This window comes from Coturnix japonica, chromosome 20 (assembly GCF_001577835.2).
Source record: "Coturnix japonica isolate 7356 chromosome 20, Coturnix japonica 2.1, whole genome shotgun sequence".
NCBI classification, from domain to species: domain Eukaryota; kingdom Metazoa; phylum Chordata; class Aves; order Galliformes; family Phasianidae; genus Coturnix; species Coturnix japonica.
Window position 1 is genome coordinate 1,582,148 of NC_029535.1, and position 14,688 is coordinate 1,596,835.

Consider the following 14,688-nt stretch of genomic DNA (forward strand, 5'->3'; position numbering starts at 1 on the left):
CACGCTCTAATCCAGACAAGTGACCCACCTGCAAACATCCTATCAGGATACGCTGCCTGGCAAGTCTCTTCTTACCACTTCTAACTCAGCATCTTCTGGCCTCTAGTCCCAGCTGAGATGGAAGCTCACCATGGGGGCACATCCCTGCCCTCATCTCTGCCCTCACTCCCCTCCATCAGCTTTCCCTCTGGCTGCCCTCTGCCTGTGCTCAATGCAGAACCAATGCAGGGTGGAGGAGCAGCACAGTGCCAGGTTTTATCTGCACATCCCGTAACTGCTTGGACAGAGGAGCATCAGTGTGTGATCTGCAGGGCAGGTCCATCACATCAGGCACCGCCTCCCACTTGCACACCTGCCTCCATGGCTCTGAACAGCTCCATATCCATTGCATGGAAATGCTGGAGCCTCAATTTTAGATAAGAAAAGCATGCTGGCATTTGACAATGGGCTCCTTGCTTGTTATACGACTACCCAAAAAACTACTTAAAGAAAAAAGCCCCCACCAGGCTAGAAGAGCATTCAAGACACAATTCCTGCTGGTCATTAAGTGCTGCCTGCTAAATGAACAGGCAGTCTTTATTAAGCATCAACTGCAGCAGAAAACTCAAGTAACAATGGAGCTCGAGAGCTACAATAAATCTTTGAGACTCTCCAGCCGACGCAGTGGAAACATGAGGGCTCTGCAGCAATCTGTGGTGCCTGTTTAATAGCAGGGTGAAGGACGTTAAGAAAAAGAAATTGGCCGGGCAAGCTTTAACTACACTGAACAGATCACCTTAGGTTAGCAAAGCTGTAGTCAATACCCAAGCCTTCAGATTTAGTCTTTCAATCAAGTGTCTAATTAATGGAGCCAACGAAAGCAGGGCTCTGAAATTTAATGAAGCTCTCAACACAGAGCTAAGCTTCGGATATCTCAGCTTTCAAAAATCATGAGAGGGTGATAAAAAAAAGGGAAAGTCAAGATTATGCAAATATAACCCCTCTCCGGGTCTGCTGAAAGGTTTGCTGAAAAGAAATGAGGATGCACCATCCCTAGAACGGCTCTGAAGCTGTGATGGGAGTGATTACCAAAGGGGCTGATCCCAAAGCTCACAGCTGCTTTGATTTCAGGAGGGCAGAGCTGATTTGGGCAGCAGGCTGTGCTCATCACCACAGCTTTCGATGGGATTTGATGGGGGAAGGGTGTGCTGCTGGGTGACATAGAGACAGGGAATACTCACCTTAGGAAGATGCACAAAGAAACCTCCCATTTGTTCTAGAGGAGCAAAGCTGTGGGAGCTTTGGGTATAGGAGCCAGAGGCACCAATTCTGCTTGTGGTTTTAAAGCCCTGGAGCTGAACTTGATCAAAAGTCTTGTATTAGTTATGGTGTGCTCTGAGTTCCTTACTGCATGAGTTACAGTGAGTAACTCGTATAATTAGTTTAAGAAGAGCTCAGCTTAAAACGATACAGTCAAAACTGAGCTGGGTATTGACCCACACTCTTCTCAAGGGGCTCTTTATAAACAGGAGGGGGACACGCTGTGTTGAGCTGTCAGCCCTCACCCACAGCATGTCCACAACACTTTGGTGTAACCATACAGCAAATGCCCTATATGAGATAAAGGGCACAAACTGTAACAGACACACAACTAAGGGCCACCACAAGTTCCAAAGGGAGGTAGGGAAGCCTTTGTTGACATCTTAGCACAGGTTCTGGGCTCAGTGTTGTCCATGGCTGTGAGAGATGCACAGCGAGCACATGGCAGGTGGTGCAACACCTTGCATGCTGTAAGCACTCATAGGATCACAGAATGGCTTGGGATGGAAGGGATCCCTAGGATATCTAGTTCCAACCCTCGCCATGTGCAAGGACACCCCCCCCTCCGGAGCAGCCTGCTGTTGATGTACGGCCATGGCACCAGGCAGAATGTTTTATTTGCTTCCCTCAGTCACAGCCCTGCCTCCTTCACACCACTCTAACCACCAATGCCTTCCCCTGGCTCCATTATTTCCAGCATTTCACACACACTGAGGATATATTCCGGCAATTCTTCCCCGTTCTGGCTTTTAAATACAGTGAACAATTACACTCAACTGTGCTCATAAGCCGGCGTTAATGAGGCTCGTCGACGCACTTTACTGATAGCAGCTGCTGTGCATCACGCTATCGATCTGCACGCTGCAGTTATGCAAACCCTCCTGCTAAAATGCGAGCTGCCTGTGTTGCAGGAGGGAGATTTTTTCCAGCCCTTCCCCACTCCTCCTCCCACCATCACTGCCACAAGTGCTGCTGGGCCATCCCCAGGGTAAAGCTCTGCATCCCATGGGAGCCCAGCAGCACGCAGTGGGGTGCTGAGCTTCCTGGGATCACCTCTACATCGTGCTTGCTGCCAGGAGCTGTGCCATTCTGGTGTGGTTGTTCTTCCAGGAAATAAAGCTGTTTTCTGGGTGTCTCCTCATAGCTGGATGCCTCCAGAACCAGCTTGCCATCAGCATAAGTGCAGTGAGCACAGCTGTAAGTGCAGCTGGATCACAATGACACCACCTGCTTGCACGAGATACTCCTTGCACCTGACAGCTGACACCAAGGCATGTGTACCCTGACCCGCTCCTGCAGCCTCACCAACAGAGCCACTGGTCCTCATGGCTGTAAGAGCACCGACTGGTTTGTGCATCACATCCCTGACCGTCTCACTAACCATGAAGAGCATCACTGGAACCCTGTGCACACCGTCACCTTGTTGCAGCTTCCTCAGTATACCAACTTCTAACCACCTTCAGAGGTTGCCCTGCTCACTTGGGTTTCTCAGCTGCCTTGAATATCCCTGAGGTTTATCCTCACCCCTGAGGCTGGAAAATAAGGGCATAACCTGGAGCAATGCCACTGCCAAGCACTTGTTTGTGCACTGCTTCTCAAAGGGGTACCGTGATGAAGACACACTCCCAAGGCCATCTCAGCCCTGAGGCTGCTCCTTACTGCTGCAGGACTGGTCTCCAAGGAAAGGATGCTGCTGGGCTTCCCAGTGCTGAGCAGAGAGGATGTGTCTCGATGCTAACAACCCCCCTCTGAAAAAGCTCAACTGGATGCAAGAGGCTCAAAAATCTTTGCATAGGTATGATGCAAAAATCCTCCTGGGAAAAGTCAGCATCAGGAGGCAGGAGGGTTTGGAGAGGACTGCACCAAAGCTGCTCCCCCCACTACGAAATGCTGGTGGTAATGGGATCCATCCCCTCCGGATGGCTTCCAGCACTGCAGCTCACGCCCTACCCTTGGAGAGCATTGGATCAGGCATTCTGGAATGGATCACATGGCAGAGAGATAAGGCTTTCCAGCTGTGGCTCAGTACTGCACTGGGGGAAGCCCATGGCAAAGCCCTCCATGGCTGCTGGGGTACAGGAGTCCAAAGGAAATGGAATCCAAAGAGGCAAAGCTCCCAAAGCAAACCAGTGAGTAATGGGAACGCAGGAGAGCCATGTCCTGGGGCAGCACTCCCCCTCCATTGCAATGCTCACCTCCTCAAGACGTGCCTGGATGCCTCTGCCAGGGCTGGTCACATCTGGAGGGCCTTAACATTTGATATGTCTCGACTCAGTAGCAAAATGTCCGGATGGAATGGTTCACTATCAGAGCAGTGTCCCATGTTTCTGCTCCAATATGCCTCTGCCTTGTTCCTGCTCTCTTCCCAGCACCACCTCAGCTCACTGCCAGGCTCTCACATCTATCCTTTGACGTCTCCCTCTTCCTCCACAGCTGAAAACCATTGCAGAGAATCACCCCAACAGCTCTCTCTGCAAAGAAACCCCATGCTAAATATTGTGACTCCTCAGATTAATAAGAGCAGACCCCCTTTTAAATCTAAACATTGGTCTTTTGAAAGAAACTTGAGAGTCGTCTGCCATGTGGAATACAAGCTTTACTTCTAATTAATGGTGTTAACAAAGCTTTCTGCACTAACAAGCACTCGGTGGTGTCTTCCCAAGGGCTCTGTCAGGTGAAGCTACTTGGAATGCCGCAGACCCCAGCTTTATACCAAGACATGCTTTCTCCTTCCCATGCATCCTATTTCCCATCCCTTGCCTCCTATGGTGTCATGGTTTTGTTCCTCAGTGTTAGCTTTACATTCATAGAATCACAGAATGACTTGGGTTAGAAGGGACCTCAAGGATCATCAAGCTCCAAACCCCCACCACAGGCAGGGTGATCAACCTCTATATCTGATACCAGCCCAGGCTGCCCAGAGCCCCATCCAACCTGGCCTGGACGGAGCTCCTTGTCAGCTCAGGTTTGACAGGGTATGGATCTGCTTCCCTCCCCGCTCACAGCTCTGCTGACTCAAAGGAAAGCAATCTGTAGCGGGGCCCCTCGATAGCTCTATTTTTCTTATTTAACTGCTCACAAATTGCAACATGCAACCAATTAGACCGACAGTTTATCATCTTTTTTTTCCTTTTTATTCTTCCACAACAAACATAATTTGTAACTCCAAAACGTCAATAAGAGCCCTTCACTCGTATATTGGGCAGCATTTGAAAACTCAGCCTAGCACCGTTTGGGAGTCGATAATGGAAAGCAAAAAAAAAAAAAAAAAAGGTAATTAGGGCATTAACTGAGAATCACCAAGTTACTCCACAGAACGTACTGTGTAGTTTTTGACTGCATGCTTTGCCCTGACTGCTATTGCCACTGAAGGAACCCCACTCCTGCTCAACCAAATGGGAACAACCAGCCCAATGGAGCCCCCTCCCCTGCATTAAACACATCCCCCTGCCCCCCAACCTCTGGAGATGGCAAATTACTCTGTTTTTTCACTCTTGATATCCAAGTTCACAGGAGGTATCAGTGATGTGGCAGGTTCTTTGCACATCCAAACACTGGGAAAGCAGTGTGGGCAGGAAGAAAGGCACTGCACTCTGCTTTCCGGAGCTCCCTGTTAGAAGGATATTTCTGCTAGCAGAGCGCTAATGCTGTGCAGCATTAGAGGGATTGGCAGCACACCACCTGCAGTATTAAGACTTCCATCAGCTGTCTCCTCACACAAAGAGCAGCGTCTCTCCAAAAAAAATTTAATACCTTGCAATTTTACAAGTCTGATATTAATACAGAGGCTTAAGAAGAAAGTACAAGTCAGCGGAGTGCGGATGGATGCTCTTCCAGTTTGGCCAGCAGACCGCCCGTGGGTGAGCTCAGTGCACTAATGAAGCAGCTCTGGCATTGTCCTGGTAGAAACAGATGCTACAAAAGATGAACAAAAGAAAACCTTAAACCCGCCTGAGGGACCAATGCACTATTGTAGTAGGTGCTACAGAAGTAAGTGGAATTAGCTCAGGCAGATCACAGGAAGGGAGAAAGGAAGGATGGAGTGGGAAGGCCTCACTGCCCCATCAAGCAGCTGCTTTGTGATGCAGGAGGAAGCAGCCAGCTCCTGCAGCACAGAGGCGATGCTGGGTCACACTTACAAACCTTCTTCACCCTGTCACCCTGGGGCTGCTGTGGCACTGATCCCCATGGAGGCTTGCAGAGCAGATGGACTTTGGATGGGCTTTAGAGCACTTCAGTCTGTCTGCAGTGAACACGCTGGGGCCAGAAGCAGGAGCATCCTCCCTGCTCCCCACCTCAGCTGCCCCCTCGAGGAGATGCTGGCAGGCTGGCAGGTACAGGTGACACAGATCCCCACCTGCAGCAGGTGGGTGTCCCATTTCCCCTCTCTGGACATGCAAAGGCAGCACTGAAAGGACAGGCGAAGGACAAGCAGGACAGGCTGAGCTGCCAGCAGAGCCCATCCCGTGGCTTTGTTTTTTCTTGCAGCTGAATGAGATGCTGATAAGAGATGGTGAAGGATTTTCGTGCCACATGCAGTGCTGCGATGCAGGCTCTGATCTATGGATTACAGTTTACCAATGAGACAGTGCTGTGGAAAAACGCTTATGAGGAAGAAATGTCACTGTTGTAAAAAAAAAAGAAAAAAAAACCACCAACAAACTCAGAACCATTTTTCTACGGCCATTTCCCTTGGAAAAACCCATTAAAGTCACATCCATCCCCCTGAGAAGACTCTGTTATGGAGCATCTCCATGAGGTTCAGCTCTCCAACCTTACAACATTCCCCATCACCTGCCTGCAAGCACTTCTCCAAACCAACGCTGTGTGATTTTACTGCTGAGGTCTGTTATGAGTAGGTGGGAGGCCCCAATAGTTCTGACCTTCAGGCTTTGCATTCACCCAGGATAATGCTCATCTAAATAAAAAGCCACGTGCCAGACACTCAGACTGGCAGAAGATCAGCCGCCCTTCTCTGATTAAAATATTTAGCGCTGACTTATCCATAGCCAAGAGCATCTGGTATTCAGAATCTGTGACTGCAGTGCAAAATGAGTAATGCTCTTGAAAAGTCAAGCAGGTAACTGAAAAGTAGCTTACTAACATTGTCTGATCCTGATTTGAAAAATCCCAGTGGAAAAGCTGCGGGTTACGTGTTCGAACAGGTCCTTCTCACACCAAAATCAGCACACAGGCTGGGAAATCCTTTTGAAGACGGTGGGAACTGCAGCACGAGAGCTACAAGCACTGCCAGCTGCCCTCATCCCCCATAACAGCCCCCAAACCTTATACCTCACATTGTCCATCGAGTCCTGAACCTCTGGTCCTGTCTGTGGGCTCAGAAAGGAAGAGCTCACTGTAATGGTCAGCTGCTCCTCCACACACTTAAACACGTTTTCCTCCAATTGCAAAATAATATGAAGTGCTTTGCCAATATTATAGGTTTTATGTGCTATAAAGCAGCATTTGGGTGCATTCCTGATTTCCGCACAGCTCTGCCTTACAGTGTTGCCCTAATTATCCATTTCTGTTTACGACGTGCAAAGGAAAAGCTCAAATGCAGCTTTCTACCCCCTGCAAATACAGATATTGTTGTTTATTTATAGCTCCTGATTTGCAGAGGACCTATAGAGACAAGCAGAAACGTCATTTCCCAGGGAAGGCAGATGTACTGAATCAATCCCCATGCCGAGGGGCCTGGGGTATCTCATAAAAGAACCACAATTCACAATAGAAGATAAATTGCCGAAGCCTTTACGCATCCCTTCCTGTCAGTTGCTGTCTCAATACAAACTTGGAGAGAAAAAAAAGAAGCAAAGGCCCTTCTCCTGGCTCCAGCTTCCCTGGAAGCACTCAAGGCCAGGTTGGATGGGCTGTGAGCAACCTGGTCTAGAGGGAGGTGTCCCCGCCTATAGCAGGGGGCTGGAACTCAGTAATCTTAAGCGTCCCTTCCAACCCAAACCATCCTGTGATTCCGTGATTCTAACAATCCAACCAACAATGCTTGATCAGTGTCTTAGGGCACAGACCCTCCTGGGGACCCTCCTTTGCTTGGGCACCACTCTCAAGGGGCTGATGTGTCCAGGCCCACTGCTGTCCAGAGCTATTTCACCTCCTTAGACTCATCTATCTCTGCAGTTATTTGTGTTCCAAGTCTTCTTAACAGCAAACATATGTACAGCTTTGGGTAGATCATCACATTTTTTGAGCCACAGCATACTCAAATCTTACAGCTGTTCTAGATCTTAAAAACATATATATGGTTCCTGCCATTGACCCTCTCCAGCTGTTGGGCTCTGACTGCAAATCACACAGTTGCAGATGACAAAATGACCTGCCTATCTGCAGTAATGTGTTTTCCAAACCCAATGTGGTACTGTCAGGAGCTGGTCTGTAAGTTAATGGACCATTTATTTACAGATCATACATAAAAGCATTCAGTTCTTTGTAACCAGAGTGAAGCTAAAGTTTCCCTCTCTGTCTGAGCCCACAGAATCACCTGCTGTGATTTGGGCTGTTCCTGGTGGGGGGCATCTGGAAGACAGAAGAGTTGTGTATTTCCCTTTAAATGCAGCTTCAGATCAGAAGCACAGTGGGCTGTGGGCAGCCAAAGCTTCCCCAGAAGAGGTACAGGCACACGTTGTCATCTCCAGGATAACAGGAAGAATAAAGAGCCACTGGGAGCACAAACCTCTCTCCTTGGTCAGAGCAGAAACCTGGTGGAATCCGCCCCATTGGGTCCATCCCTGCCCCAAGAGCACTGGTCTGCTCAACAGGGATGCTCGTGGGTTGTGGCCACCAAACCTCTTCACTTTGAAAGAGGCTCATGAGAAAAGGTCCATTTCTTCCTTAAAGCAAACAGGATGAAAATAATGCTGAGAACATTTTGAGATGCTGAGAGTATGGGGTGGAAAATAAGAGTGAGTAAGGTGGGGACCTACCAAGCAGCAATCTCAGCCTTGTTGGGTCAGTGATTGCAATGAAGCAAGGTCACTTAATGGGGGGAGAAATAAAGCCAAGCAATCTTCAGGGGAAGGGAAGAGTAGGAGACGACGTTGGCAAGCACAGGGTGAAATCAAACGGGAGAAATCAATAAAGGGAAAGAACGGGGGGGGGGGGACGATGGGACATGGGAAGAGATAAATTAAAGGCTTGCCCAGGGGTTATGATGGCTAGTGAGCAATAAATTAAATAAAAGAGGGCAATAGGGAGAGCAAGGTAGTGTGAAAAATTAATTAAAAGGAAGAGAGGCATAACCAAAGCATAAAACATGGGTGCTGGCGGAAAGATTAGAGAACTCGGGAATGAAGAGGTTTTGAAAAGTGTAATAAGAGCCAAAGCAGAGGCTGTAAAGGCTGTGACCGCATGTGAGGGTCAGATAAACAAGGCAGATGCATTTCAAGAGAAGGAAATAAACACTGAGGAAGAAAGTAAGCACCCTGCAGAGGGAGATGGCGTTGCTGATATGGGCTGCTGGTACACCGAGCCTCACTCCTTGCTTTGTGCATGCCCCTTACCTGCATCCAACCACCCTCCAACCATGCACACCTCTGCCTGAAAGGACACTGCACATGGGTTGCTGTAGGATGAGGCACTGCAAGATGGAGTATTTTGGCCAAGATATGCCCCAAATACTGCAATCTTCTCTCCTGCTCCCATCCCTGGTCTCTATACCAGCCTCCAGTCTGCTCCTTCAAGCCTCTCCAGCCTCTTCTTGCTCATCACCACAAAGCTCCTTAAATCAGTATTTCATCTGAGGGCTGTTAATTGCCTCTGGGGGACTTCTCATGAGCAGCAGGGCTGCATCTTTTAGAAGAGCCTTAGAGTGTAAAGGTTATGCACAGGGTGAGAAATAATCATGGGGATATTTTCAGGCCCCTCAAATCCCATAAGAAGAGAAAAAATTGGGCAAGCCTGTTTCTCACCTGCCTTTAATTCAGCGTGCTTTGAAATGGACAGTCTGACCCAGAGCCGGAGAAGGTGAGGGTAAGCAAAAGATACACATGCCAGATAAGTGAAAATGGGATAATAAAGGCACTCGAAGCCTTATTATTACATTCCAACAGCAGGAGGGGTAATGCAATAAGAAAGCAGAGATGAGGAGCAGGCTGAGCCCAGCACCACAGCTCGGATCCATGCAGCACAAAGGAACCCATGCACCTCAGTGGCACCCAGCAGCAAGACAGACAGCACTCAGAGGGGAAGTAGGACAGAAAGCCATGGATAATTAATAACAATGCAGAAAGCTAAGTAGGTTCCCTGACCTCTCCCTGCCCTCACCAGCTTGTCTCTGGCTTCTGTTTAAAGTGGATTATAAATAGCGAAGTGATGGTGTGTTTTACCTACAGATAATAGTAGGTAATGTCCTGGGGAGGCTGCAATGCAGGCAGACAAGGCAAGGGGTAAATTCCAAGTCCTTTCTAATAAACCAGAGCAGAGCCACAATGAAGTAGTAAGGCTTGATACAAGGAAATATCAGTGCAGGGCTGAGACAGGCACTGGGGGATGCTCAGGTTTGAAACTTTGGTCCCTTAACACTTCCAAAGCAATAACCTGTTTAATTACCATTGAATCACTGAAATCATGGACTGCTGCAATCCCTGTTTGTCCGTCTGCTTTGAAAGGAGTAGGAAGACTTGTCCCTGCACAGCTTGTCCACCAAAGGTCAGGACAATGCTGGTCCTCCAAGGTTAGACATGCTGTCCTGAAGTCACCTTTATTGCCCCTGTGTTTTTCAGTGCCACTTCCATCCCCAATAATAACAAAAAACCCCAAACAATTCAGAGAAGAGAAACACCCTGCCCCACACGTTCAGCATAAATACGGAGATGTGTGGCACACAGCATCCCCTGGATGTCACAGCATGTAAGGGAAAGCAGTCCAGCCTCAGCTCCAGGCAGCATCAGGTCCCTCCCATCAGTGCTGGTTCCCTATGTTACACCACAGCCCGTGAAAGGTCACTGCCTCGCAGGGGAAATGTGTGTGAAGATGGAATGCTACAGAAGGGGGATGGTAAGATAAGCAACTTTGGGGCTAATTCCCTTAAGTTCCCAAATCAAATCTAGCTTGAAACCAATCTCAGACCTTGTACAAAAAGCCTTGTAGGTGGAGAAACAAACCAAGATGGTGAGGATCTATCTGGTGGTTTGGATATGGAGGAAAAGAACCTACCCACAGGCCTTCTGGCCATAGGTTTGTTTCTCTACAAGGATTTAGGATGTCTGAATATAACCCATACCAAGCACATGGGCTTCCTCACCAACTCATGAGATGAATGCATACTCCCAGCTGGGGGATGCACTTTGGACAGACCACTTAAAGGTGACCTGAACTTTGAGCATGGAGTTATCTTTGGCCATTGCAGAAGTGACTCGTGATTCTCTGCTATCTCGGTCAGAATTAACCTTCAAGAGTTGAGATGCTCTGAGAAACAGATAATTTCAAACAGCAAATCCAGGAATTAAAAACCAACCCCCCAAATGAGATAATTTAAACTGACATGCTATTTTGATAAGCTCAAGATTTGCAGAGAACGTAACTCTCAGGCACAGCGCTTATTATGAATTACTTGCTCATTTGGGTTGATCACAGACAACCACCTCAGCACCAGAATGTAATCACTGACTCAAGAAAGTGTTCTAACCCATGGATTTGAGTATGCTTTGACTGAATTAACAGGTTTAAAATCAGGCATATGCTTGACTTTCTTTGGTTCATCAAGGTTGCAGGTACAGGGCAGAGGATGATGTCAGCTACGTGAAGATGTGTTCCATTTGCTGTTCACCTCCCACTACTACAGAGCAAGGAAGCGTGGCATGAGCAGGAACGAGGACAGAGCTTCTGTGCAGAGCTCATGGCTTGTGCTGAATGCAGTGTGTCAGGGCTGGGCTCCTGCAGGAAAACCTCATCTGTGAATAGAACTGCCTGGGTTCCTGCTCAGAAGAGGACAAGAGCAGAAAAGGGGAAGAGCAGACACAGGCAAGAGATAGGATCAGAAGAGAAGAACAGAAGAGGAGGAACTGAGAGGATACAGGTAAGAAAGAAGCGGAGGGGAGGTGGAGGGAAGGAAAGAGGAGCAGGAAAGGAAATGAGAGGATACCATTAAGACAGCATTGGAGGAGAAGAGAAAGTGCAAGAGGAAATGAGAGGGTACACTTAAGACAGAAGTGGAGAAAAGAGCACAAGTGGAGAAGAGAGGATATGACAGAAGTGGTGCAGAAGAGGAATAGAGATGCTGAGGAGTAAGGGCAGAGGTTAAGGGAGAACAGCAGTAGAGGGGAAAAAAAGGATACAGGTCTGCATAGGTAGGATAAATGTGTGGGCACAAGGAGAGAATGTTTCTGTCCTGCACAGCTTCAGAGCTGGCTGTGAGCAGGGCTGATCAGGAGCTTTGCAGAGAGCACTCCTGGTGCTCGCAGCCACTAAATAACTCCTTATCATCAACCAAAACCATCCAGAGGAGCTCTCCTTCCAGATCTTGGCCTCACTGCCAAGAACGTGGCTTTTCTAGCTCAAAACTTGTCCAGTTCCTCATGCAAGAGGGCCCTGAGCTCCTCTCACAGAGGATGGGCTCAGCACTGGTTGCCTAAGAGCATCTTCCAAACAACACAGCACAGATAAGAGGGCAATCGTTCCTAACTGGATCTTCACATTCTCCTGCTGCAGATGAAGATGTGAGAATGTCAGCCCTTGAGGGGATTTGCATCCCTCCTCAGCCCAGGCTGCCATCACTCCCACCCATGGCTCACAGCCCCATCTCACCAGACAACAATCACAAGCTTATCTCAAAAGGCCAAAGAAAGATTTGCACTCTTCGACTGATCTCAACGCTATCTCCACTGTCACATGCTGGGAGCATGCACAATTAAATCTGCTTATCCTCATGAGCCCCCTTTGGTTTCTGGGGGCAGCCTGAGCTCTCTGCGCCTACAAAAACTCAGCACAGGTGTGACAGACCCACATCCAGCTTCCAGGCAGCTTTTTATCTGCTTCTCCTTCCTCTCTTCTTCAGTTGGTCCAGATTGGGGGCTGGGGGGGGGGGGTCTCTTTATTTCCATATTTCACACAGCTCAGTTTGCTTATTACTCGTCAGCCACTACATGGCTGCAGAGGGCAGCATGCACATCCCACTGCTCCACCTGCAGAGGGGATGGAACAAATGCACACCATGCACCACCCAGCCACCACTCACTGCTAAGACCAAGCTCTGGGCACTGCAGGAGGCAGTGGGGACAGGTCTGAGGCCCTTCCTCCCTTACACACTTTGTCTTATCACCTGGAAACGGCTTGAGAGTGCTTCCTATCACTTGTGTTTCGTTTTCAAGCACACTAAGACCACTGCAGACAACAGGAGGTTCCTGTGCTCCTGCAGACACTTGAGCTTCAGAGAGCAAATCATCTGTCCATGGTCACAAAAAATATCTTAGGCATGGAGGGTAAGCTGGTCCTACAAGTAGGATGTTTTAGACTCGTTCACAACCTCAGTGCCCCACCACCATCTGCTCCTCATCCATGCATCCCAAGCACCGGCACCTGCACGTCCCTCCTGACCCACAGCATCTCTGCTAAATTAAGCAACCTGTTACATCGCTTCCTTCCTCGGCCCACAGGGTGCTAAGAAGGTCACTGCCAGATCGAAGCTTAAAGGGTGAGTGAGCGCCATCTTAATCCTGAGAGGACAGGAACTGCTGGAGCTGATAAACAACCTGAATGAGTGATTACAGTCTGGATTTATTTGCCATCAGATGCTATGATGGCCCTCTCCAATGCAAGCTGCTTCTAAAGCAGCAGAAAACTTCAACCATCCTCAAACCCTTAAAGGATGCTCCCCATCCTCCCATGATAGGACACTTCCAACCCTCTAAGGGTCAGCTCAATAGCAGGTTATTTCTGTCACCTCCTCAGCACTGCTGAAATAACAGGCATTTCCATCAGCCTTCCCCATTCCCATTCTGTGAGCTCCCAGCAAACCAGAGGGAGAAGTGAGAAATGGAAAATCAAATAATCATCCAGCAGGTTGCAGGGTTCAGGGTTGCAGGGTTCAGGAGCGCTGTGGAAGCAATGAGCTCGTCAGCTGCAGGAGGTGCTGCAGCCCAAGCAGCATGTTCAAAACCAGAGGTGTTTCTTCCATCTCACTGTTTCATTTGCTGAGTTAAATCCTGGTCTCTGGAATACTTTCACTGCTACTAAACTGAGGTATACGGAGCAAGGAAATGGTTGGAGATAAATCGTAAACAAGCCCAAATCCCGTTTCAAATGTGTTACAGCACAGCTGCGAGCCTGGCAGAAGTGGAAAGTGAGGAGTTGCTTTTATTCATCTGTATGGGAAATGGAGGGGAAATTCCACTGCTGAATTCAGGTTACTGTGCCATGCTCCTATCATGCATTGTGCACCCAGTAAGTCCTGACATCCTCACGTATTCTCTGCTGAAGCAAATTGCAGCTTTAGTTCAGCTGGAGTCCTTTTCCTGTGTGCTCAGTGAAACAAAACTCCCACAAAAGCAGCAAGACATCTCCCAGCTCAGGACTGTCCCAACTTCATCACTCAGAGAACACAGCAAGTATATAAGTGGTTCCTGGACCAGCATTTCTCAGTATGATGTGAGGCACACTGAGCTCCAAACCCTCTTCCAGCCCTTCACAAACAAGCTGCTTCCAGCTCAGCCTGCTTGCAGGGCTTTGTGTTGGGGTTGCCCTTGGACCAGACCTCCCCAGTCTGTAGGGGAATAGGAGCTCTGCTGTCCATGTGCCACCTCCAGGGCTCTCTCCCAGCTCACCACACTCAGACTCCTCCACCACAACAAACTGCACACATGACTTTTAGCATAAATATAAGCAAGGCATCAGGAATCAAAAGATGCTGAACCCACCACATCCAAACAGACAGCCATCTGCACACGCAGGGGTCATTAAGGTACTCCAGTCCCTGCTGCCAACAGCATGGCAGGAAACAGCAGGCTCTCAGCACTGCCTTCCCAATCTGCCTCCCTGAATGACAGGATGAGAACACACACAGCAGGCGCAAAGGGAAAACCATCAGCCCAAATCAACTAAAAAAGAAGCAGCACCTGATGCCAGGTGTCCTCACTGCCCACAGCATAGAGCCTGTCCTCACACAGCAGCAGCCAGGATTCACCTCAGGGCTCTATCACATCACTCACCACGTGCAAAGGGATGTGCTACTCACCGGGAATGGTGTGGGCACTTGGGTTTGTTAGTCCTTCCCGTCTCCGGTCTGGAAGCAGCTGCAGCACCCCTCAACCGTCTCACCTTCGTCCTACAAGAATCAGGACACAGAGATTTCTACCAGCTGTGGTAATCAGATAATCCAGTACTTTCTAATCCCTAGCAGAGGAGGGTATGCTGCACTGGAAAGAAAAGCCCCTGCCT

At 48.8% G+C, this 14,688-nt stretch overlaps 1 protein-coding gene across 4 annotated transcripts in view; it reads right to left on the reverse strand.

Annotated features, from left to right (window-relative positions):
* The window catches only part of RALY (RALY heterogeneous nuclear ribonucleoprotein), a 93,771-nt gene that overhangs the window by 45,843 nt on the left and 33,240 nt on the right, over positions 1–14,688 (reverse strand). For 3 of the 4 annotated variants that reach the window (XM_015881353.2, XM_015881354.2, XM_015881355.2), the window contains exon 2: positions 14,486–14,575. The exons of the other annotated variant lie outside the window; for it this stretch is intronic. The gene's annotated coding sequence lies outside the window, so the exon portion shown is untranslated. The remainder of the gene's footprint in view (positions 1–14,485; positions 14,576–14,688) is intronic. 4 annotated transcript variants of the gene reach the window in all.